This window comes from Salmo salar, chromosome 01 (genome assembly GCF_965601325.2).
Source record: "Salmo salar chromosome 01, fSalSal1, whole genome shotgun sequence".
In the NCBI taxonomy this organism is placed as follows: domain Eukaryota; kingdom Metazoa; phylum Chordata; class Actinopteri; order Salmoniformes; family Salmonidae; genus Salmo; species Salmo salar.
The window spans coordinates 106,780,034-106,803,679 of record NC_138291.1 but is presented as its reverse complement, the minus strand read 5'-3'; the positions used below and the strand labels follow the sequence as shown (position 1 = coordinate 106,803,679).

Genomic DNA, 23,646 nt, shown 5'->3' with positions numbered 1-23,646 from the left:
ACACTAGTGCCCACATCAAAATAAAAACTGGTGAAACCCTGGTGTGGGGTAGCCTACATCTCAGGGGTCAGAGCTACTCAACTCAAAGATCTCACCCACAATCTGATGAGAGGAGTCCAAACACCGTCTTCTAGGAAGTGTCTGAATCTCAATTAACTTTTAGGTTATCAGCTCGATAGATAGAGAGATAGAGAGAATACCTAAACCAGATGTGGTGTGTGGTGGAGGACCACCATGGGGAAGGAGAACCACATCAGTGGCCCCAGCAGACAGCCTGCTTCCTGGGCAAACACCAGCTGCCTCCTGGGATATCCAACAGGCTAGCCAGTTAGCCAGCCTGCTAACCAGCCAGCCAGCCAGCTAGTCAACCAGCCTGCTAACCAACCAGCCAGCTAACCAACCAGCCAGCTAGTCAGCCAGCCAGCCAGCCAGCCAGCCAGCCAACCAGCTAGTCAACCAGCCACCCAACCAGCCAGCCAGCCAACAAACTAGCCAGACAGCCAGCTAACCAGTCAATCACAGTCAACCAACCAGACAGCCTGCCAGTCAACCAGCCAGCTAACCTCCCAGCCAGTCGACCAACCAACCAACCAACCAACCAATCAGGCACCCTGCCAGTCAACCAGCCAGCCATTTAGGTAGTCCGTGAACCTTTCAGGCACCCAGTCTGCCAGCACCACTAAGAGAGAGTGCTAGGCTAAGTCAGTATCAGTCATCTTACTTTCACTTAGTGCTGCTGGCTGGCTGGAGGACTGGCTGGTTAGCTGACTCACTGCCTAAATGGTTTGTAGACTGGCTAATTGGCTGGCTGGTTAAATGAGTAACAGAGGTCCTATGCAGCTCAGTTGGTACAGCCTGGCACTTGTAACGGCAGGATAGTGGGTTCAAATCCCAGGACCTTCTGCTAAACTAGATATATCATAGTTAAGCCAGTCTCATTGATGGCTATCAACTCTCTGCACTTCAGCCTCCATTAAGGGCAATGAGCTAAATTGCCAACTCTCAACCTTCAGCGAGAACACTCCTGTACTTAGGTTGTTTACTCTCAACTGGGGATGGGCACGGTTACTGAAATATTTGGATATCTGAACAGACATTCGTATTTGATTTCTTGTGTGAGTATTCATTTTTATAAGAAAACATTACAGGCCTATTTTTAAAATTAAATATCCATGTTACATTGCTGCATACAAGGATATACCATGACATTTCAAATTCTTAATTTAATAAAACTACTTTTAAAAGTCATTTTTATGACATGCACCCCATAAAAAGACAGGCGCCTTCACACATGTAGCTTGTTTTTGTTAGCCAATCAAAGCGGCACTAGGCCTACAGTCAGAGGCTCACTACAATACATTTGAATAGAAAGTCAGCAAAAATAGATAAGCTCTTTCTGCTGTGGAAAGGAAAATACCTATCTATTCGTTTACCTATTTGCAGAAATATTCAATTTTATTTGGAACGGCAAGCCAAAAAATTTAAACGGGCCTATTTATATACTGAATATGAATTTGGAGGGCAGAAATGATTAAATATTAAAGCATTAGACCTCTCACTAAAGGCTTCAGTCATACAAAAGTTATACTTAAATCTGAACTGGTTCTCCAGCAGATTAGTAAGAATGTCTCACCCCATGTTCAAGAATTCAATAAAGGTGAAATATATATATATATTTTTTTTTAAATGGCCTTTTTCCCTTTATTCAGATTCAGAATAACCTCTCACTTTCGGTTATTCAAAAATTAAAAACGATCTCTAAAATAAATATCGCTATTTTTAAAACAAACCATTGACAGCTGGTTGCAATTTCAGGTTAATCCACCAGAAAAGACAGAACAAATATTATGGTTAAACTCAAATATACTAATTGATTTAAAAAATATATATTTTTTTTTGAAAAATTTAAAAAAATAAAAAGGCTCTACTCAACCAACTAACTGCAGCATTACCGCACAAATGGAAGAAGCAAGCGAAAGGGGGAGTAAGTAAGGAACTTATCTGTTGGCCCTGCATTAAAAACCAAAAATGGCTAAAGAAAATTGTGATAAATAAAAAAGTATACCAGTTGATTGCAAAATAGTTGGGAAGAGATTTTTAATGTACCGATTCCATGGCACATGGTTTATGAACTGATACACAAAATGACACTGGATTCAAAACATACGTTTTTCCATTTCAATCATTGCAACCAATAGAATGATATATATGTAGGGGGTACAACCATCCCAGCTCTGCATATTTTGTTGCGAAGAGACAGAATCATTTGTTTTGGTGCGGCCCATATGTAGCTTGTTTTTGGTCACAGGTTCAGGAATGGCTGAAGAATTGCAACATTTAACTAGAGCCAACTCTGCAAATAGCACTGCTGGGTGATTTAAAAAGTCAGTCATTGATCAATATTATAATAATACTCTTAGCAAAAAAAAATCTTTAATTTACAATATGTAGAATCTATGAGAATAGAAAGGTTCAGAACTCTTGTGAAATACACAAAAAAAAAAGAAATTTAAAATATTTCCCCCCAAAAATTGAGTTTTTTAAAATGTATTTAACTAGGCAAGTTAGTTAAGAACAAATTCTTATTTACAATGACAGCCTACCAGGGAACAGTGGGTTGAACCCCCCAAAAAAGAGACTATGCGTAGCAAGTGAAATGAGAGTTCACTAATGCAATGCAAGATTAAATTAAAACTACAGAATTAATAAAGTTAGCGGAGTTAAATGAGTTAAATGAGAACGAGCAGGCTAGGAGGTAAGCTGAGGATGAACATTGATCTCTGAATGGGGTTGGGGAGAAAGTGAAGAATGTAGCCTGCAATTAGCCTAACACTAGATGGCTAGCTTAGCTAGCTAGCTTCTCTAGGCTACTCCAGTCAGGACAGGCAGTGTTAGATGGGATGCCGCTACAACGGCAGGTATGGTAGCAGTTAAGAGCGTTGGGCCGGGCCTCCCAAGTGGCGCAGTGGTCGAAGGCACTTCTTCGCAGTGCTAGAGGCAACACTACAGACCCGGGTTCGATCCCGGGCTGTATCACAACCAGCTGTGATCTGGAGTCCCATTGGGTGGCGCACAATTGGCCCAGCATCGTCAGGGTTAGGGGAGGGTTTGGTCAGGGGGGCTTTACTTGGCTTTTCGCGCTCTAGCGACTCCTTGTGGCTGGCCGGGCACCTGCAGGCTGACCCTGGTCATCATGTGAACGGTGTTTCCTCCGACACATTGGTGCGGCTGGCTTCCAGGTTAAGCGGGCGGGTGTTAAGAAGCGTGGTTTGGGGGGGGTCATGTTTCGGAGGACGCATGACTCGACCTTCTCCTCCGAGCCCGTTGGGGAGTTGCAGTGATGAGACAAGATCAAAATTGGGGAGAAAAAGGGAGTAAAATACAAAAAAATTATTTACGACTAGGTGAATAATCTGTTGATGTGCAAGGCACTTAATCCTACTGGCTCCTGTAAATTGGTCTGCATAAAAGCGTCTGCTAAATGACTAAAATGTAAAAGATAACACTGTGGCTGCTATAAGTTAGCTAGTCTTGGCTGTAGCCGAGTTGGCATGGCTAATTCGTCTCTCTTCCCCTCCCAGCTCAAACACACACGACCCCTCCCCCGCTGCAGAAATAAAGGGGAAGCCGTGCTCAAGTTAAAAATGTAAGTTACAAAGGTAAACGCATTTTTTAAAATAATATTAAAATAGTGAAATGACTGCAAACGCCCATCCCTACCTTCGATGAGCACTAGCTAGGCCAACACTCTAGTACTACCCCAGGCAGCACTAGCTGTAGGAAGACGGCAGCAGTGTTAAACCACAGCTCAGTTCCAACAGTATACAGCCACGTGGCTCTGGATAACATTCTGCCCTTGATGGCTTTTACAGAGAAAGGAGGAAAACAAAGGCTTTGTACAATTCCCAGGAATTCCTTTCATGGTTTTCCCAAATGGTGTCTAGACTGGCGCATGCTGCAGAGGTTTTTAAAGGGGCGGAAAGAGGGGTAACCACTTCTACAATACTCAAACAAATATTATACCCCCAAGACATTCTAACCTCTCACCATTACCAATAATAGGGGAGGTTAGCATTTTTTTGGGGGGGTGGGGGGGGGGGGTGGTGGGGGGTGGTGTATGACATTAATGCCTCTAACTTTCTCACTCATTATTATTCACTCATCATTCAAAATCATGGTGGCATCCACATCAATAGAAGTGTTCAGAAACATTTTTTATTCTTATTTACCATTCATTTCTATTGGGTACAACAGACCCTGAAACACAACCAAAAACTGTAAATGCATCCAACAAGTTTGCAGTCACAAGCTTGATGTATTATGGGACCAAATAGTAAACGTTTAACTACTTTTTAAGTCAATTTGTCCAAACACTTATGAACCTTCAAATGACAGCGTGGAATAGATATATAGTGCTTTCATTTCTAAACGGTAAAACATATGTATGAAAATACCCTGAAATAAAAGGTGACGTTCTGTACTGTCGCCTCATATGAAACATTTCATCTCAAATCCAAAATGCTGGAGATCATAGACAAATTAAAAAGTTTAAGCTTCATTGTTCAAATAAATAGGTGTGCGCGTGGCTGTTGCTTACACCCCTGCGTCCGGTCCGGACTCCTGATTGTTCCTTACTCCTGGCGTCCGGTCCGGACTCCTTACGCCTTGGGTCCGGTCCGGACTCCTGAGTGTGTTGGTTGTTGCTTACGCCCTGCGTCTGGTCCGGACTCCTGAGTGTGTTGGTTGTTGCTTACGCCCTGCGTCCGGTCCGGACTCCTGAGTGTGTTGGTTGTTGCTTACGCCCTGCGTCCGGTCCGGACTCCTGAGTGTGTTGGCTGTTGCTTACGCCCTGCGTCCGGTCCGGACTCCTGAGTGTGTTGGTTGTTGCTTACGCCCTGCGTCCGGTCCGGACTCCTGAGTGTGTTGGTTGTTGCTTACGCCCTGCGTCCGGTCCGGACTCCTGAGTGTGTTGGTTGTTGCTTACGCCCTGCGTCCGGTCCGGACTCCTGAGTGTGTTGGTTGTTGCTTACGCCCTGCGTCCGGTCCGGACTCCTGAGTGTGTTGGTTGTTGCTTACGCCCTGCGTCCGGTCCGGACTCCTGAGTGTGTTGGTTGTTGCTTACGCCCTGCGTCCGGTCCGGACTCCTGAGTGTGTTGGTTGTTGCTTACGCCCTGCGTCCGGTCCGGACTCCTGAGTGTGTTGGTTGTTGCTTACGCCCTGCGTCCGGTCCGGACTCCTGAGTGTGTTGGTTGTTGCTTACGCCCTGCGTCCGGTCCGGACTCCTGAGTGTGTTGGTTGTTGCTTACGCCCTGCGTCCGGTCCGGACTCCTGAGTGTGTTGGTTGTTGCTTACGCCCTGCGTCCGGTCCGGACTCCTGAGTGTGTTGGTTGTTGCTTACGCCCTGCGTCCGGTCCGGACTCCTGAGTGTGTTGGTTGTTGCTTACGCCCGGCGTCCGGTCCGGACTCCTGAGTGTGTTGGTTGTTGCTTACGCCCTGCGTCCGGTCCGGACTCCTGAGTGTGTTGGTTGTTGCTTACGCCCTGCGTCCGGTCCGGACTCCTGAGTGTGTTGGTTGTTGCTTACGCCCTGCGTCCGGTCCGGACTCCTGAGTGTGTTGGTTGTTGCTTACGCCCTGCGTCCGGTCCGGACTCCTGAGTGTGTTGGTTGTTGCTTACGCCCTGCGTCCGGTCCGGACTCCTGAGTGTGTTGGTTGTTGCTTACGCCCTGCGTCCGGTCCGGACTCCTGAGTGTGTTGGTTGTTGCTTACGCCCTGCGTCCGGTCCGGACTCCTGAGTGTGTTGGTTGTTGCTTACGCCCTGCGTCCGGTCCGGACTCCTGAGTGTGTTGGTTGTTGCTTACGCCCTGCGTCCGGTCCGGACTCCTGAGTGTGTTGGTTGTTGCTTACGCCCTGCGTCTGGTCCGGACTCCTGAGTGTGTTGGTTGTTGCTTACGCCCTGCGTCTGGTCCGGACTCCTGAGTGTGTTGGTTGTTGCTTACGCCCTGCGTCTGGTCCGGACTCCTGAGTGTGTTGGTTGTTGCTTACGCCCTGCGTCTGGTCCGGACTCCTGAGTGTGTTGGTTGTTGCTTACGCCCTGCGTCTGGTCCGGACTCCTGAGTGTGTTGGTTGTTGCTTACGCCCTGCGTCCGGTCCGGACTCCTGAGTGTGTTGGTTGTTGCTTACGCCCTGCGTCCGGTCCGGACTCCTGAGTGTGTTGGTTGTTGCTTACGCCCTGCGTCCGGTCCGGACTCCTGAGTGTGTTGGTTGTTGCTTACGCCCTGCGTCCGGTCCGGACTCCTGAGTGTGTTGGTTGTTGCTTACGCCCTGCGTCTGGTCCGGACTCCTGAGTGTGTTGGTTGTTGCTTACGCCCTGCGTCTGATCCGGACTCCTGAGTGTGTTGGTTGTTGCTTACGCCCTGCGTCCGGTCCGGACTCCTGAGTGTGTTGGTTGTTGCTTACGCCCTGCGTCCGGTCCGGACTCCTGAGTGTGTTGGTTGTTGCTTACGCCCTGCGTCTGGTCCGGACTCCTGAGTGTGTTGGTTGTTGCTTACGCCCTGCGTCTGGTCCGGACTCCTGAGTGTGTTGGTTGTTGCTTACGCCCTGCGTCTGATCCGGACTCCTGAGTGTGTTGGTTGTTGCTTACGCCCTGCGTCTGGTCTGGACTCCTGAGTGTGTTGGTTGCGTGGAGGGATCAGAGGAGGATTGGTTTGCACACGCTGAAGATTACAAGTCTGATGACCAGGTAATCAATCTGAGGGGACGCTCGGGAAAGAAGATCGACACTAACGATACCTCTCACAGTCTCTCTTTCCCTCCCTCTCACAGACTCCCCGTCTTTGCCTCCCTCCCTCGTTCTTCCTGTGTAACCCATCTAATCGATGAGCAGGGATGTGTAAAATATCAAAAGAGAGGGAAGGAGAAGAAAGAGAGGAGGAATCATATCTCAGTCACCTGGGATTTGGGAGGGAAATCGTGTTCTAGACAAGGAGAGGAGATGTGTGTAGGCTACCTGGGATTTGGGAGGGAAATCGTGTTCTAGACAGGGAGAGGGGATGTGTGTAGGCTACCTGGGATTTGGGAGGGAAATCGTGTTCTAGACAGGGAGAGGGGATGTGTGTAGGCTACCTGGGATTTGGGAGGGAAATCGTGTTCTAGACAGGGAGAGGGGATGTGTGTAGGCTACCTGGGATTTGGGAGGGAAATCGTGTTCTAGACAGGGAGAGGGGATGTGTGTAGGCTACCTGGGATTTGGGAGGGAAATCGTGTTCTAGACAGGGAGAGGGGATGTGTGTAGGCTACCTGGGATTTGGGAGGGAAATCGTGTTCTAGACAGGGAGAGGGGATGTGTGTAGGCTACCTGGGATTTGGGAGGGAAATCGTGTTCTAGACAGGGAGAGGGGATGTGTGTAGGCTACCTGGGATTTGGGAGGGAAATCGTGTTCTAGACAGGGAGAGGGGATGTGTGTAGGCTACCTGGGATTTGGGAGGGAAATCGTGTTCTAGACAGGGAGAGGGGATGTGTGTAGGCTACCTGGGATTTGGGAGGGAAATCGTGTTCTAGACAGGGAGAGGGGATGTGTGTAGGCTACCTGGGATTTGGGAGGGAAATCGTGTTCTAGACAGGGAGAGGAGATGTGTGTAGGCTACCTGGGATTTGGGAGGGAAATCGTGTTCTAGACAGGGAGAGGGGATGTGTGTAGGCTACCTGGGATTTGGGAGGGAAATCGTGTTCTAGACAAGGAGAGGAGATGTGTGTAGGCTACCTGGGATTTGGGAGGGAAATCGTGTTCTAGACAAGGAGAGGAGATGTGTGTAGGCTACCTGGGATTTGGGAGGGAAATCGTGTTCTAGACAAGGAGAGATGTGTGTAGGCTACCTGGGATTTGGGAGGGAAATCGTGTTCTAGACAAGGAGAGGAGATGTGTGTAGGCTACGTGTGTCTCCTGTGATGTTCCATACAGATGATAAACAATGTTTTTACTCTGGACTGGGATGTGGTTCTGGAGCACTGCTCTGGGGCCTGGCTGGGAGAGCAGGAAGGCCGTCTGTATTATGAAACTAACCTGTGGGTTAGGAAGGCTGTCTGACCCCCTGCATTGGGGCGGCAGGTAGCCTAGTAGTTAGAGCGTTGGACTAGTAACCGAAAGGTTGCTAGATCGAATCCCCGAGCTGATAAGGTAAAAATCTGTCCTTCTGCCCCTGAACAAAGGCAGTTAACCCACTGTTCCCCGGAAGACCGTCATTGTAAATAAGAATTTGTTCTTAACTGACTTGTCTAGTTAAATAAAGGTTAAATAAAAGAATGGTCGAGAGCTGAGAGTTGTGTGTGAGGTCTGGGATTTGGCTGACTGTTTGTGGAACACTTCAACACAACATTCTTACTGCACTGTACACATGCGCCATCCACAGATAGGCCTAGTCTATTATAAATCCACTGATAACTTTACGATGGGGAAATTCACTAGCGAATGATCCTACCAGTGCTGGGACGTTAATACAGTGCGAGTTATTGGTCATGAAGCAGAGGTCACCTAAAGCCTACATCAAGGTAATCAACATCACTACCACTATGAAGAGTGTGTCATCAGCGTTTATGTGTCTGTGTTCCTAAAAGTCTGTTGCAAAAAGTGTCATGTTGTTTAGGTTTAAAACTGCATTGTTGGCTAAGGCCTGCTGTATTCTGGGCATGTAACAAATACAATTTGATTTGAGGTCTAGATGTTTGTCCGTCTTTCTAAAACCCTCCTCCGCAGGCTGACGTTCCGGACGTTAGACCCTCCTCCGCAGGCTGACGTTCCGGACGTTAGACCCTCCTCCGCAGGCTGACGTTCCGGACGTTAGACCCTCCTCCGCAGGCTGACGTTCCGGACGTTAGACCCTCCTCCGCAGGCTGACGTTCCGGACGTAAAAGATTAAAAGACTGGTGAGAGGGGGGATGATAATAGGGAGAGGTACTGCCTGAGCGTTTGATGTGTTCGTGAGCATGCATATTCTGTGTGCGTATGTGGATGCGTGTTGCTGGGGAACGTAGGGAGGGAGCTCAAACCCTTTTTCTTTCTGCCGGTTAGCTGACCAGGGGAAGCCAACTGAGGGAGTGAATCAAACTGGTGAAAACAGAGAAACCTGAAAGTACTGCATGTCAGGATGCCATCAGGGTCAAGTGATTAGATATCTGTTGACAAAAAACTAACTGTCCAGTCAAAATCTCACTTGTAAAAGTTAACCTGTTGGGAGTAGGGGGCAGTATTGACACGGCTGGATAAAAAACGTACCCGATTTAATCTGGTTACTACTCCTGCCCAGTAACTAGAATATGCATATAATTATTGGCTTTGGATAGAAAACACCCTAAAGTTTCTAAAACTGTTTGAATGGTGTCTGTGAGTATAACAGAACTCATATGGCAGGCTAAAACCTGAGAAGATTCCTTACAGGAAGTGCCCTCTCTGACAAGATCTTGTTCTTCTTGTCTCTGTTTATTGAAGACTGAGGATCTTTGCTGTAACGTGACACTTCCTACGGCTCCCATAGGCTCTCAGAGCCCGGGAAAAAGCTGAATGAAATCGAGGCAGCCCCAGGCTGAAACACATTATCGCTTTTGGCAAGTGGCCGATCAGAGGACAATGGGCTTAGGCGCGTGCACGAGTCGACCCCGTGCTTTATTTTCTTTCGTCTTTTTACCTAAACGCAGATTCCCGGTCGGAATATTATCGCTTTTTTACGAGAAAAATGGCATGCAAATTGATTTTAAACAGCGGTTGACATGCTTCGAAGTACGGTAATGGAATATTTAGATTTTTTTGTCACGAAATGCGCCGTGCTCGTCACCTTTCTTTACCCTTTCGGATAGTGTCTTGAACGCACGAACAAAACGCCGCTGTTTGGTTATACTATGGATTATTTGGGACCAAACCAACATTTGTTATTGAAGTAAAAGTCCTGGGAGTGCATTCTGACGAAGAACACCAAAGGTAATCAAACTTTTCTAATAGTAAATCGGAGTTTGGTGAAGGCTAAACTTGCTGGGTGTCTAAATAGCTAGCCCTGTGATGCCGGGCTATCTACTTAGAATATTGCAAAATGTGCTTTCACCGAAAAGTTATTTTAAAATCGGACATATCGAGTGCATAGAGGAGTAATGTATCTATAATTCTTAAAATAATTGTTATGCTTTTTGTGAACGTTTATCGTGAGTAATTTAGTAAATTCACCGGAAGTTTGCGGGGGGTATGCTAGTTCTGAACGTCACATGCTAATGTAAAAAGCAGTTTTTTTATATAAATATGAACTTGATTGAACAAAACATGCATGTATTGTATAACATAATGTCCTAGGGTTGTCATCTGATGAAGATCATCAAAGGTTAGTGCTGCATTTAGCTGTCTTCTGGGTTTTTGTGACATTATATGCTAGCTTGAAAAATGGGTGTCTGATTATTTCTGGCTGGGTACTCTGCTGACAATCTAATGTTTTGCTTTCGTTGTAAAGCCTTTTTGAAATCGGACAGTGTGGTTAGATTAACGAGAGTCTTGTCTTTAAAATGGTGTAAAATAGTCATATGTTTGAGAAATTGAAGTAATAGCATTTCTAAGGTATTTGAATAACGCGCCACGGGATTTCACTAGCTGTTACGTAGGTGGGACGAAATCGTCCCACTGGCCCTAGAGAAGTTAATATTCTGTTAACTCATACCCAAATAATGTTGTTGACTCATTCTATACTCAGGTGGCCAAAGCTTAAATTGGAGAAAACAAACAAACAAACACATAAAAAACCCCACCTCACAAATTGTATCTCAAACAGACCGTAAAAAAAAAAAGCTTGCTACTTCCTCATAGAATGCAGTCATCCTCCTAAGGAGGATGAGATGGCCAATCAGCAGTCTACTCGCATGAATATTTTTAATGACCGGTATACGCCAACAACAGTGTGTTGTTGGGGTTCACCCAACCCATGCCAACTAGGGACCGCAAGATACCATATTATCATCATAATTTGGTGTTGATACAATTCAATACTGCGATTTTATTGCAATTTGATGTTGAAACATATTGCTCACTATGTGACTGCTGCAGAGAGACAAGAGAGAGCATGAGAAAACACGTTTTGATCAATCAGGGAAATAATGGTGCTGAAAACACGTTGACTGACTATTTAAAAAGAAGATGGACAACAGGCTATAGACAATTTTCCAGAACACGACACACTGACATCACACACAGATGCACGCGGCTGTAAGAAAGCCATCGCACTCTGCACCCATTCAACATAGAAATAGTAAAAACATCAATCTTAGGCTAAACAAAATAACTTACGCTTACAATGTTTTGATTCTTGCTTGAACAGTCGCTAAGATTATATTCGGTTGTGATCTTTGCAAAATAACTGTTTTGGATGCAGCAGTTGTTAGCTAGAATGCTAACGCTCATTGATATAGGCTGTAGCAAAAGCTAGCCAAAGAGCCATTTTACTGTTTGAAGTGATTTTTTTGAGTTTGGTGAGTATGTGTGTGTCTGTCTGTGTGATGTCCCCCTGAGTATCCGAAACAAGAAGAAAGTGAACCCGGGCGCCCTTTAATGAGACAGGAAGTTAGATAGCCTCAGATCAAACACTTGCATACACAAACCAGCCAAACTGTCAGAAGACCGGAGTACAAACCAGCCAAACTGTCAGAAGACCGGAGTACAAACCAGCCAAACTGTCAGAAGACCGGAGTACAAACCAGCCAAACTGTCAGAAGACCGGAGTACAAACCAGCCAAACTGTCAGAAGACCGGAGTACAAACCAGCCAAACTGTCAGAAGACTGGAATACAAACCTCACAAGAACAACAGTCAATACATATTATGTTCTAATATTTTTGTTACATAGCCTAGCCTACGTGTAGGCCTATGTAATAGACAGACACTGGTATGGTGCCGAAGACAGCATAGTAAATATTAGGTGAAAAAGTGGTGAATTGACCCTTTTAACCAACACAGACAGTGGAATCTACCAGTGGGCACCCAGTGAGTACAAAGGATGAGATGCATTGTTGTGGGCTAGATGGCGTAGTTCGCCTCCAGACATGGGAACATGCAGTTTATATTTATGTCATTTTCCTCTGGCTGATGTCATGGCAGTTTGTCTGATACTGCTGTGCTGATTCTGCTATCCTGGTCTCTCTTGAAACAGAGATGTTAATCTCAACAAGACTAACCTAATAAAAGGTTAAACATCAGTAGACGTGGCCAACTCAACTCAGCAAATTCTCCCACACAGCCACCACCTTGTCGGAAATGGAAACCTATCAGAATTGTTCCATTGTACCCATTGCCAAGCATCTGACCTAAAAAATGGTTTCCAGAATGTTGGTGAATGTAGAAAAGTTGAATGACACTTTTCACAATTTCAAACATTTCTCAGGCTTTCAATCATTCTCTGTGTCTGTGTGATTGCCAGAATCTTCCTCATTCTCAGATCTAAGATCTAGCAATGTAGTGCTGGTTGTTGTTGTGTTTGAGATAACCCCCATCCATCTGTCATCTTTCTGAGCAGGTTGAAATCCTTCTCCTCAGTATTAAATTAGCTTGGTTAAATAAACCATGTTCCAGCTGGAAAGGACACGGGACCCGCTTGCCAAGAGAATCTGGGACCAATCGGTGCCACTCCCACGACAACTGGGTCATCCGTGGCAGCTGAGGTCCTGGATGACTGGACGTTTTCTCATTGAGGGAATGGACTGACTGACCACAGTAAGTAAGTAGCCTTGCACGAGCCTTGGCTTGTACGAGCCGGAGCCCATCTCCTGTTTCTGTAGTGTGGCAGCTAGATGTTCAAGTACACCCCCTGGACAGGACACTAGTCCATCACCTCAGTACACCCCCTGGACAGGACACTAGTCCATCACCTCAGTATACCCCCTGGACAGGACACTAGTCCATCACCTCAGTACACCCCCTGGACAGGACAGGACACTAGTCTATCACCTCAGTACACCCCCTGGACAGGACAGGACACTAGTCTATCACCTCAGTACACCCCCTGGACAGGACAGGACACTAGTCTATCACCTCAGTACACCCCCTGGACAGGACAGGACACTAGTCTATCACCTCAGTATACCCCCTGGACAGGACACTAGTCTATCACCTCAGTATACCCCCTGGACAGGACACTAGTCTATCACCTCAGTATACCCCCTGGACAGGACACTAGTCTATCACCTCAGTACACCCCCAGGACAGGACACTAGTCTATCACAAGGCCTTACCCCCTTAATGCTGAGTGTCAAGCAGTAACTGACTGCCCACAGAGGAGGAAGTCAAATGAACTAGACATTATCACAAGGTCTAATACACTGAACAGAGGGTGAATTCCACTAGTGGTTGGTTCCCAAATGCCTTTCAGACATTTATAAAACACACTCCAGATAATTAAAACTAGGGTTGCAAAATTCATGGAACTTTCAACAAATTCCCTGGTTTTCCCAGAAATCCTGGTTGGAAGATTCCCGGAATCGGAAAGGAATAAGGAAATCCGGAAATGGGATTTATGGAAAACCAGGGAATTTATTGAAAGTTCCCAGAATCCTATTTAAAACAATAGCCTATAAGACTAACAGAAGAAAGACTTCCAATAGAGGACATGTTTCTTTGGACTGCTCAAATTTAGGCTACAAAGGCAGAGGTTGACTTAATCTTAGACACTGTATTCCATAAAATGGAGAAGTGGGCTGTAGCCTACCTGAACTCTTATTCAAAGCAATGTTTCTATCCACTCAGCCCAGTCACATGCTGTTATGGACCTGAAACGCATGAAATCTACAAAACGCAGTGTAGGTCAATGTAATTAGGTACAGAGACCCCCACCTTCCATCTTCAAAGGCCATCTGGTACCGATTATACAGCCCCAGCCTACCACCACCGTGTGTGTGTGTGTGTGTGTGTGTGGCCGCATTAACAGTAAATGATTGTCACTAGGTAGGTAATCCCCATCAAACACACCCAGGGGAGGGGAGAGAGGGACCTAGAAAAAGAGAGAGAGAAAGAGAGGGGTGTACTGGCTCCAGTAAGCAGTACTGGGATGTAGGGGACTGGTGACAGATGGAGAGACTGGGAGATGGAGAGGAGGGGAGGCATTCAAGTTACAGGCTCATCAATAATTCACTGAGGTGAACACAGACCGACAGCGGACAGACAACAAACAGCACACACACATCACATGCACTCAAAACCACATGGGCACACTTACACGCTGTCTAGGTACTACTTCCTGCCAGTAGAGAACACACTGTGACCTTCCCAGAAACCAACCACCCGTTCCAGTGACCACCAGTTCCAGTGACCACCCGTTCCAGTGACCCCCCGTTCCAGTGACCCCCCGTTCCAGTGACCACCCGTTCCAGTGACCACCCGTTCCAGTGACCCCCTGTTCCAGTGACCCCCCGTTCCAGTGACCCCCCGTTCCAGTGACCACCCGTTCCAGTGACCACCCGTTCCAGTGACCCCCTGTTCCAGTGACCACCCGTTCCAGTGACCCCCTGTTCCAGTGACCCCCTGTTCCAGTGACCACCCGTTCCAGTGACCAGCAGCTGGGGGAAAGTGTGACTCACTCTGCACAGGAAGACAGCAGGGAGGGTAGGGGCAGACTGATCATAAATCTGTGCCTAAAGCACAGCCTGTACTGGCAGCAGCAGCCCCTGAGAGAGGAGGGAGAGACTGGGGGATCTGGAGAGGAGAGAACGACTACCAGCACTCCCCTCTAACACCAACTACTACTACTACCAGCCCTCCTCTCTAACACTAACTACTACTACCAGCCCTCCTCTCTAACCCTAACTACTACTACTACTACTACTACTACTAGCCCTCCTCTCTAACACTAACTACTACCAGCCCTCCTCTCTAACACTAACTACTACTACCAGCCCTCCTCTCTAACACTAACTACTACCAGCCCTCCTCTCTAACCCTAACTACTACTACTACCAGCACTCCTCTCTAACACTAACTACTACCAGCCCTCCTCTCTAACACTAACTACTACTACCAGCACTCCTCTCTAACCCTAACTACTACTACTACCAGCACTCCTCTCTAACCCTAACTACTACCAGCCCTCCTCTCTAACCCTAACTACTACTACCAGCCCTCCTCTCTAACCCTAACTACTACTACTACCAGCACTCCTCTCTAACCCTAACTACTACCAGCCCTCCTCTCTAACCCTAACTACTACTACCAGCACTCCTCTCTAACACTAACTACTACTACCAGCCCTCCCCTCTAACCCTAACTACTACTACTACTACTACTACTACTACCAGCCCTCCTCTCTAACCCTAATTACTACTACTACCAGCCCTCCTCTCTAACACTAACTACTACTACCAGCCCTCCTCTCTAACCCTAACTACTACTACTACCAGCCCTCCTCTCTAACACTAACTACTACTACCAGCACTCCTCTCTAACACTAACTACTACTACCAGCCCTCCCCTCTAACCCTAACTACTACTACTACCAGCCCTCCCCTCTAACCCTAACTACTACTACTACTACTACTACTACTACTACCAGCCCTCCTCTCAAACACTAACTACTACCAGCCCTCCCCTCTAACCCTAACTACTACTACCAGCCCTCCTCTCTAACACTAACTACTACTACTACTACTACTACCAGCCCTCCTCTCTAACACTAACTACTACCAGCCCTCCCCTCTAACCCTAACTACTACTACCAGCCCTCCTCTCTAACACTAACTACTACTACTACTACTACTACCAGCCCTCCTCTCTAACCCTAACTACTACTACTACCAGCCCTCCTCTCTAACACTAACTACTACTACCAGCCCTCCCCTCTAACCCTAACTACTACTACTACTACCAGCCCTCCTCTCTAACCCTAACTACTACTACTACTACTACCAGCCCTCCTCTCTAACCCTAACTACTACTACTACCAGCACTCCTCTCTAACACTAACTACTACCAGCCCTCCTCTCTAACACTAACTACTACTACCAGCACTCCTCTCTAACCCTAACTACTACTACTACCAGCACTCCTCTAACACTAACTACTACCAGCCCTCCTCTCTAACCCTAACTACTACTACCATCCCTCCTCTCTAACCCTAACTACTACCAGCCCTCCTCTCTAACACTAACTACTACTACCAGCCCTCCCCTCTAACCCTAACTACTACTACTACTACTACTACTACTACCAGCCCTCCTCTCTAACCCTAACTACTACTACTACCAGCCCTCCTCTCTAACACTAACTACTACTACTACTACCAGCCCTCCTCTAACACTAACTACTACTACCAGCCCTCCCCTCTAACCCTAACTACTACTACTACCAGCCCTCCTCTCTAACCCTAACTACTACTACTACCAGCCCTCCTCTCTAACACTAACTACTACTACCAGCACTCCTCTCTAACACTAACTACTACTACCAGCCCTCCTCTCTAACCCTAACTACTACTACTACCAGCCCTCCTCTCTAACACTAACTACTACTACCAGCACTCCTCTCTAACACTAACTACTACTACCAGCCCTCCCCTCTAACCCTAACTACTACTACTACCAGCCCTCCTCTCTAACACTAACTACTACTACCAGCACTCCTCTCTAACACTAACTACTACTACTACCAGCCCTCCTCTCTAACACTAACTACTACTACCAGCCCTCCCCTCTAACCCTAACTACTACTACTACTACTACTACTACCAGCCCTCCTCTCTAACACTAACTACTACTACCAGCCCTCCCCTCTAACCCTAACTACTACTACTACTACCAGCCCTCCTCTCTAACCCTAACTACTACTACTACTACTACCAGCCCTCCTCTCTAACCCTAACTACTACTACTACTACTACCAGCCCTCCTCTCTAACCCTAACTACTACTACTACTACTACCAGCCCTCCTCTCTAACCCTAACTACTACTACTACTACTACCAGCCCTCCCCTCTAACCCTAACTACTACTACTACTACTACTACTACCAGCCCTCCTCTCTAACACTAACTACTACTACCAGCCCTCCCCTCTAACCCTAACTACTACTACTACCAGCCCTCCCCTCTAACCCTAACTACTACTACTACTACTACCAGCCCTCCTCTCTAACCCTAACTACTACTACCAGCCCTCCTCTCTAACCCTAACTACTACTACTACTACCAGCCCTCCTCTCTAACCCTAACTACTACTACCACTCAGCTCTTTGTTTTTCACTTTCCAAATCTGAGAGGTGAAAGTCAAAGACATCATAAATGTTGTGTTCACAATACAAACAACTTAATTTCAGTAAGGCTAACCTTATTGGACTTGAGTGAAGTTGCTCCTAAATGCTGATTTGGGGACAGTTTAGCATCTCCCCTAATGGTTTTAGTTAGCATTGGGGGAGGGAAAGCTGATCCTAGATCTGTACCTTGGGCTCCCGAGTGGCGCAGCGGTCTAAGACACTGCATCTCAGTGTTAGAGGCATCACTAGAGACAGCCTGGTTCGAATCCAGGCTGTATCAAAACCGGCCGTGATTGGGAGTCCCATAGGGCAGCGCACAACTTGCCCAGCGTCGTCCGGGTTTGGTCGGTGTAGGCCGTCACTGTAAATAAGAATATGTTCTTAAGTGACTTGCCTGGTTAAATAAAGGTTAAAAAACATAAAAAACCCAGGGGAAACTCCCCCCCGGAGCAGCATTTGTAATGTTGTGAACTGCTAGACTAAAGGCAGAGCTTCACAACACAAACCATAAACAGACTTAGTTGGTTTTTCCCGTTAAAATGTTTCTCCAGTCAGGTGCAGAAGCAAACTGACACAGTGTCCAGATTTGACATTTTCTTTAAGCTCAGGTGTTGGCAGGTATGTCCTTCCATGACTGTATGAATGACCTCATGCGCGTAAATAAGAAAGAGGGGGATGGAGAAGTAGAGAAAGAGGGAGGCAGAGGGTCAGGGAGAGAGACGGTTTGGAAGATACCTAAAGAAATAGAAGGGAAGAAGTAGAGAGAGATAGACCGAGATAGATGCAAGGTGTAGAGACTGAGAAAGAGAGACCAACAGTCAAATCTGCTCCAGCACTTTAGAAAAACGTCTGATGGTATTTTACCAGGCCTTTGTCTTTCTTACCCCACTAACAGAAATGACAGTAAAAACATACCCACTATCTGACCCACTTTCCATGACAAACCCTGGTAATCCGTCATCTCACATGCACAAACCCAGCACACTGAATGGAGCGAATAAGCTGAGCTGGAGAGTAGTGTGGCAAGCTTCACATACACTGCAGAGTGTAGCCTACAGCCTAGCCTAAGCTGCTCAGATGTTCCTAGCCTCATACACTGCAGAGTGTAGCCTACAGCCTAGCCTAAGCTGCTCAGATGTTCCTAGCCTCATACACTGCAGAGTGTAGCCTACAGCCTAGCCTAAGCTGCTCAGATGTTCCTAGCCTCATACACTGCAGAGTGTAGCCTACAGCCTAGCCTAAGCTGCTCAGATGGCCCTAGCCTCATACACTGCAGAGTGTAGCCTACAGCCTAGCCTAAGCTGCTCAGATGTTCCTAGCCTCATACACTGCAGAGTGTAGCCTACAGCCTAGCCTAAGCTGCTCAGATGTTCCTAGCCTCATACACTGCAGAGTGTAGCCTACAGCCTAGCCTAAGCTGCTCAGATGTTCCTAGCCTCATACACTGCAGAGTGTAGCCTACAGCCTAGCCTAAGCTGCTCAGATGTTCCTAGCCTCATACACTGCAGAGTGTAGCCTACAGCCTAGCCTAAGCTGCTCAGATGTTCCTAGCCTCATACACTGCAGAGTGTAGCCTACAGCCTAGCCTAAGCTGCTCAGATGTTCCTAGCCTCATACACTGCAGAGTGTAGCCTACAGCCTAGCCTAAGCTGCTCAGATGTTCCTAGCCTCATACACTGCAGAGTGTAGCCTACAGCCTAGCCTAAGCTGCTCAGATGGCCCTAGCCTCATACACTGCAGAGTGTAGCCTACAGCCTAGCCTAAGCTGCTCAGATGTTCCTAGCCTCATACACTGCAGAGTGTAGCCTACAGCCTAGCCTAAGCTGCTCAGATGTTCCTAGCCTCATACACTGCAGAGTGTAGCCTACAGCCTAGCCTAAGCTGCTCAGATGTTCCTAGCCTCATACACTGCAGAGTGTAGCCTACAGCCTAGCCTAAGCTGCTCAGATGTTCCTAGCCTCATACACTGCAGAGTGTAGCCTACAGCCTAGCCTAAGCTGCTCAGATGTTCCTAGCCTCATACACTGCAGAGTGTAGCCTACAGCCTAGCCTAAGCTGCTCAGATGTTCCTAGCCTCATACACTGCAGAGTGTAGCCTACAGCCTAGCCTAAGCTGCTCAGATGTTCCTAGCCTCATACACTGCAGAGTGTAGCCTACAGCCTAGCCTAAGCTGCTCAGATGTTCCTAGCCTCATACACGCAGTTATACATTTACATTTAAGTCATTTAGCAGACGCTCTTATCCAGAGCGACTTACAAATTGGTGCATTCACCTTATAATATCCAGTGGAACAACCACTTTACAATAGTGCATCTAAATCTTTTAAGGGGGGGGGGGGGGGGGGTTAGAAGGATTACTTTATCCTATCCCAGGTATTCCTTGAAGAGGTGGGGTTTCAGGTGTCTCAGTTATGACCTGGGGAACTACCCAGGTATGTCATTCAGAGTACAGACTCATAAGCTTACAGTATGCACAAACGTAAGCAAAAAACACACACGTACACACCCACAGTTATGACCTGGGGAACTACCTAGGCATTCCATCCAGAGTACAGGCACATACAGTGTGCACACACACAGGCCAAAACACACAGGCATACAGTGTGCACACACACACAGTACCAAGCCTCATGACGCAACAGCTCCAGAGAACAGCTCATTTACACACATCACGTACACACACAGAACGCTCAAACTGAAAACCGGACTGATGGATATCTGACACGCCGGACAGGGTTCCCACCCACAGACACGCCGGACAGGGTTCCCACCCACAGACACGCCGGACAGGGTTCCCACCCACAGACACGCCGGATAGGCGGGGGGTTCCTACAGACACGCCGGACAGGGTTCCCACCCACAGACACGCCGGACAGGGTTCCCACAGACACGCCGGATAGGCGGGGGGTTCCTACAGACACGCCGGACAGGCGGGGGATTCCTACAGACACGCTGGACAGGCGGGGGTTACTATGGATACACAGGGGTTACTACGGATACACGGTGCTGTTTCATCTATTAAGACATTAGACCTCTTCGTTCCTGTCTGTCTGATTCCCATCAGGATTTAATTCCGGTTTCCTGACTGAAACTGAGACGCACAGCGCCTGTGTGTTCGTTCGTGTGTGTTTTCGTGTGTGTGTGTGTGTGTGTGTGTGTTACACAGCTAAAACTGATGCCCATGTAAGCCGATACCTGCATCAGGCAGTCATCCTCTGACTGACCACAAGCTGGTTTTATCTGAAGACCTGATTTAGAGACAGATTCAATAGAGGACAGACCCCCCTCAGACCCTCTGGAGTGGGACAGAGCCCCCCCCCCCCCCCCCCCCCAGACACTCTGGAGTGGGACAGAGCCCCCCCCCCCCCCCCCCCAGACCCTCTGGAGTGGGACAGAGCCCCCCCCCCCCCCCCCAGACCCTCTGGAGTGGGACAGAGCCTCCCCCAGACCCTCTGGAGTGGGACAGAGCCCCCCCCCCCCCCCCCCCCAGACCCTCTGGAGTGGGACAGAGCCCCCCCCAGACCCTCTGGAGTGGGACAGAGCCCCCCCCCCCCCTCAGACCCTCTGGAGTGGAAAGGGGTGGTGTGTGTGTGTGTGTGTGTGTGTGTGTGTGTGTGTGTGTGTGTGTGTGTGTGGGGGGGGATATTACTATCCTTGAGGGTACTGGAAATGCCCAAAAGTCCCCAATAGGATAGTAAAACAAGGAACATTATCCCTCATAGGGACATTTCCCACATCCCCAGAAGGACAAATGCTATTTTACGTTTAGGGGTTAGGTTTAGTGTTTTGGTTACAATTAGGGCTAAGTTCAGGAGTCAGGTTAAGGCTAGGTTCCCACAAGGATAGTAAAACATATGGTGTGTGTGTGTGTGTGTGCATGCACACTCTCAAGTTTAGAAACAAAAAATATTGTGGCCAAAAATCAGTTTGTAAACAACATGTTGACCTTTTTTCACCTTTATTTAACCAGGTAGGCTAGTTGAGAACAAGTTCTCATTTACAACTGCGACCTGGCCAAGATAAAGCAAAGCAGTTCGACACATAAAACAACACAGAGTTAAACGTGGAATAAACAAAACATAGTCAATAATACAGTAGAAAAAGTCTATATACAGTGTGTGCAATGAGGTAAGATAAGGGAGGCAATAAATAGGCCGTGGTGGCAAAGTAAATACAATATACCAATTAAAAACTGGAGTGATAGATGTGCAGAAGATGAATGTGCAAGTAGAGATACTGGGGTGCAGAGGAGCAAGATAAATAAATAAATACAGTATGGGGATGAGGTAGTTGGATGGGCTATTTACAGATGGGCTACGTACAGGTGCAATGATCTGTGAGCTGCTCTGACAGCTGGTGCTTAAAGCTAGTGAGGGAGATATGAGTCTCCAGCTTCAGTGATTTTTGCAGTTTGTTCCAGTCATTGGCAGCAGAGAACTGGAAGGAAAGACGACCAGAGGAATTGGCTTTGGGGCGACCAGTGAGATATACCTGCTGGAGCACAGGCTACGAGTGGGTGCTGCTATGGTGACCAGTGAGCTGAGATAAGGCGGGGCTTTACCTAGCAAAGACTTGTAGATGACCTGGAGCCAGTGGGTTTGGCGATGAGTATGAAGCGAGGGCCAGCCAACGAGAGCATACAGGTCACAGTGGTGGGTAGTATATGGGGCTTTGGTGACAAAACGGATGGCACTGTGATAGACTGCATCCAATTTGTTGAGTAGAGTGTTTGATGCTATTTTATAGATGACATCACCGAAGTCGAGGATCAGTAGGATGGTCAGTTTTGAGGGTTAGTTTGGCACCATGAGTGAAGGATGCTTTGTTGCGAAATAGGAAGCCAATTCAAGATTTAATTTTGGATTGGAGATGATTGATGTGAGTCTGGAAGGAGAGTTTACAGTCTAACCAGACACCCAGGTATTTGTAGTTGTCCACATATTCTAAGTCAGAACCGTCCAGAGTAGTGATGCTGGATGGGCGGCCAGGTGCGGGCAGTGATCGGTTGAAGAGCATGCATTTAGTTTTACTTGTATTTAAGAGCAGTTGGAGGCCACGGAAGGAGAGTTGTATGGCATTGAAGCTCGTCTGGAGGTTAGTTAACACAGTGTCCAAAGACCTTTGGCAATGCAATGACGACAACGTTTGCAGCTAAACAATAGCTGAGTGGCAAGTCAAATCCCCATTCGAGCTATTGGTCCGAAATAAGAGATAAGATAAATGGAAAGGGGAACCGAATGATTGATACGACAACGGGACACGGATGTCAAAAGGCTGATCCAAGTCATCGCCAGACCGGACCAACAAAGGCAGAAACAGGGGTAGCAAGCAGATCAGATGCTTGAACAAGGCAATGATATCCCATTCCAACAGTAACGTTAGTTCAGTTGGTAGACAAAGCCGGAATAGTGCGTTCGATTCCCGGGGCCACCGTGCGTAAAAATGTATGGATTTATGACCAAATAGCTTTGGATATATATATATATATTACAATGACCCCAAAATAAATAGTTATGACTAACGTTAAGAGAAGACTTGGTTATAGCCTAAATTCTGACCATTATTAGTTAGCTAGGTTTTTGAGAGGAATAACTAGCTACTGTAACGTTAACGTTACCTGGCACATCTCTCCACCAGCTAGCAAGCATATTAGCTAGCTAGCCTACTGTCCTTAGGTGAGCTAGCTAGCGGGTTCACAAAGGAAAACAGGAGATTGGCAACTGATTGGCAAGTTAATATGGTTAGTTATCTTGTGTAAATGAGAGGAAGGTTAGCCTTAGCTAGTTCTACTTACAGCGGAGTCGATGAGGTGGTTCCCGTCGAGTCTGTCCTCCTCCGAGACACACCGCTCAGTGAGCGGCTGACAACAATCCACCACCAGCCGCTTCAGCCCAACTTCCCTGCGCTAGCTTGTTTACTAGCTAACAAAGGCAATTTGTCAACAAATCTCTCAACGTTTCATACAAAAAAGAGTCAGAATGGCCAATCATACGACGTTTTCGTGTTGGCTTTCTTCCTGTACAAAGTTACATTCCCCAAAATACATGTTTTTTTTTTAAATGCTTCGCTCTCCGTGCCGACGGCAGAGTAATGTGTTGGAGTAATGTTGAACATAAACAGAGACGTCTCGTTTTGAATTGTAGCGTACTCTGATCCGATAAAAACCTGCCGCGTATGATGCGAAAGGGATTGTGGATATCGTAGTTGAGCTCTCGACCTAACAAGGCACCGCAGAGTATCTAAACCTGTCATTGAAGCCACCATGCAAGTACTTGTTTTGGAATGTGATGTGCAAATTGTTTATATATTATGCATTCATGTGGTAGCCTATAGCTAATGTAATGAAACTGAGTAAAACCACGCAGTCCGTTAAAGAAGAAGACAAAGCATGTAC

At 47.2% G+C, this 23,646-nt stretch overlaps 1 protein-coding gene across 2 annotated transcripts in view; it reads right to left on the bottom strand.

The window, feature by feature from the left end:
* Window positions 1-23,646, bottom strand: part of LOC106569858 (E3 ubiquitin-protein ligase pellino homolog 1) — a 71,105-nt gene extending 47,459 nt beyond the window's left edge. The window contains exons 1-2 of one of the 2 annotated variants that reach the window (XM_082978738.1): window positions 23,047-23,646; window positions 17,439-17,613 (exon numbers count right to left, since the gene is read on the bottom strand). The gene's annotated coding sequence lies outside the window, so the exon portion shown is untranslated. The remainder of the gene's footprint in view (window positions 1-17,438; window positions 17,614-23,046) is intronic. The other variant, XM_082978737.1, reaches the window with a different exon arrangement.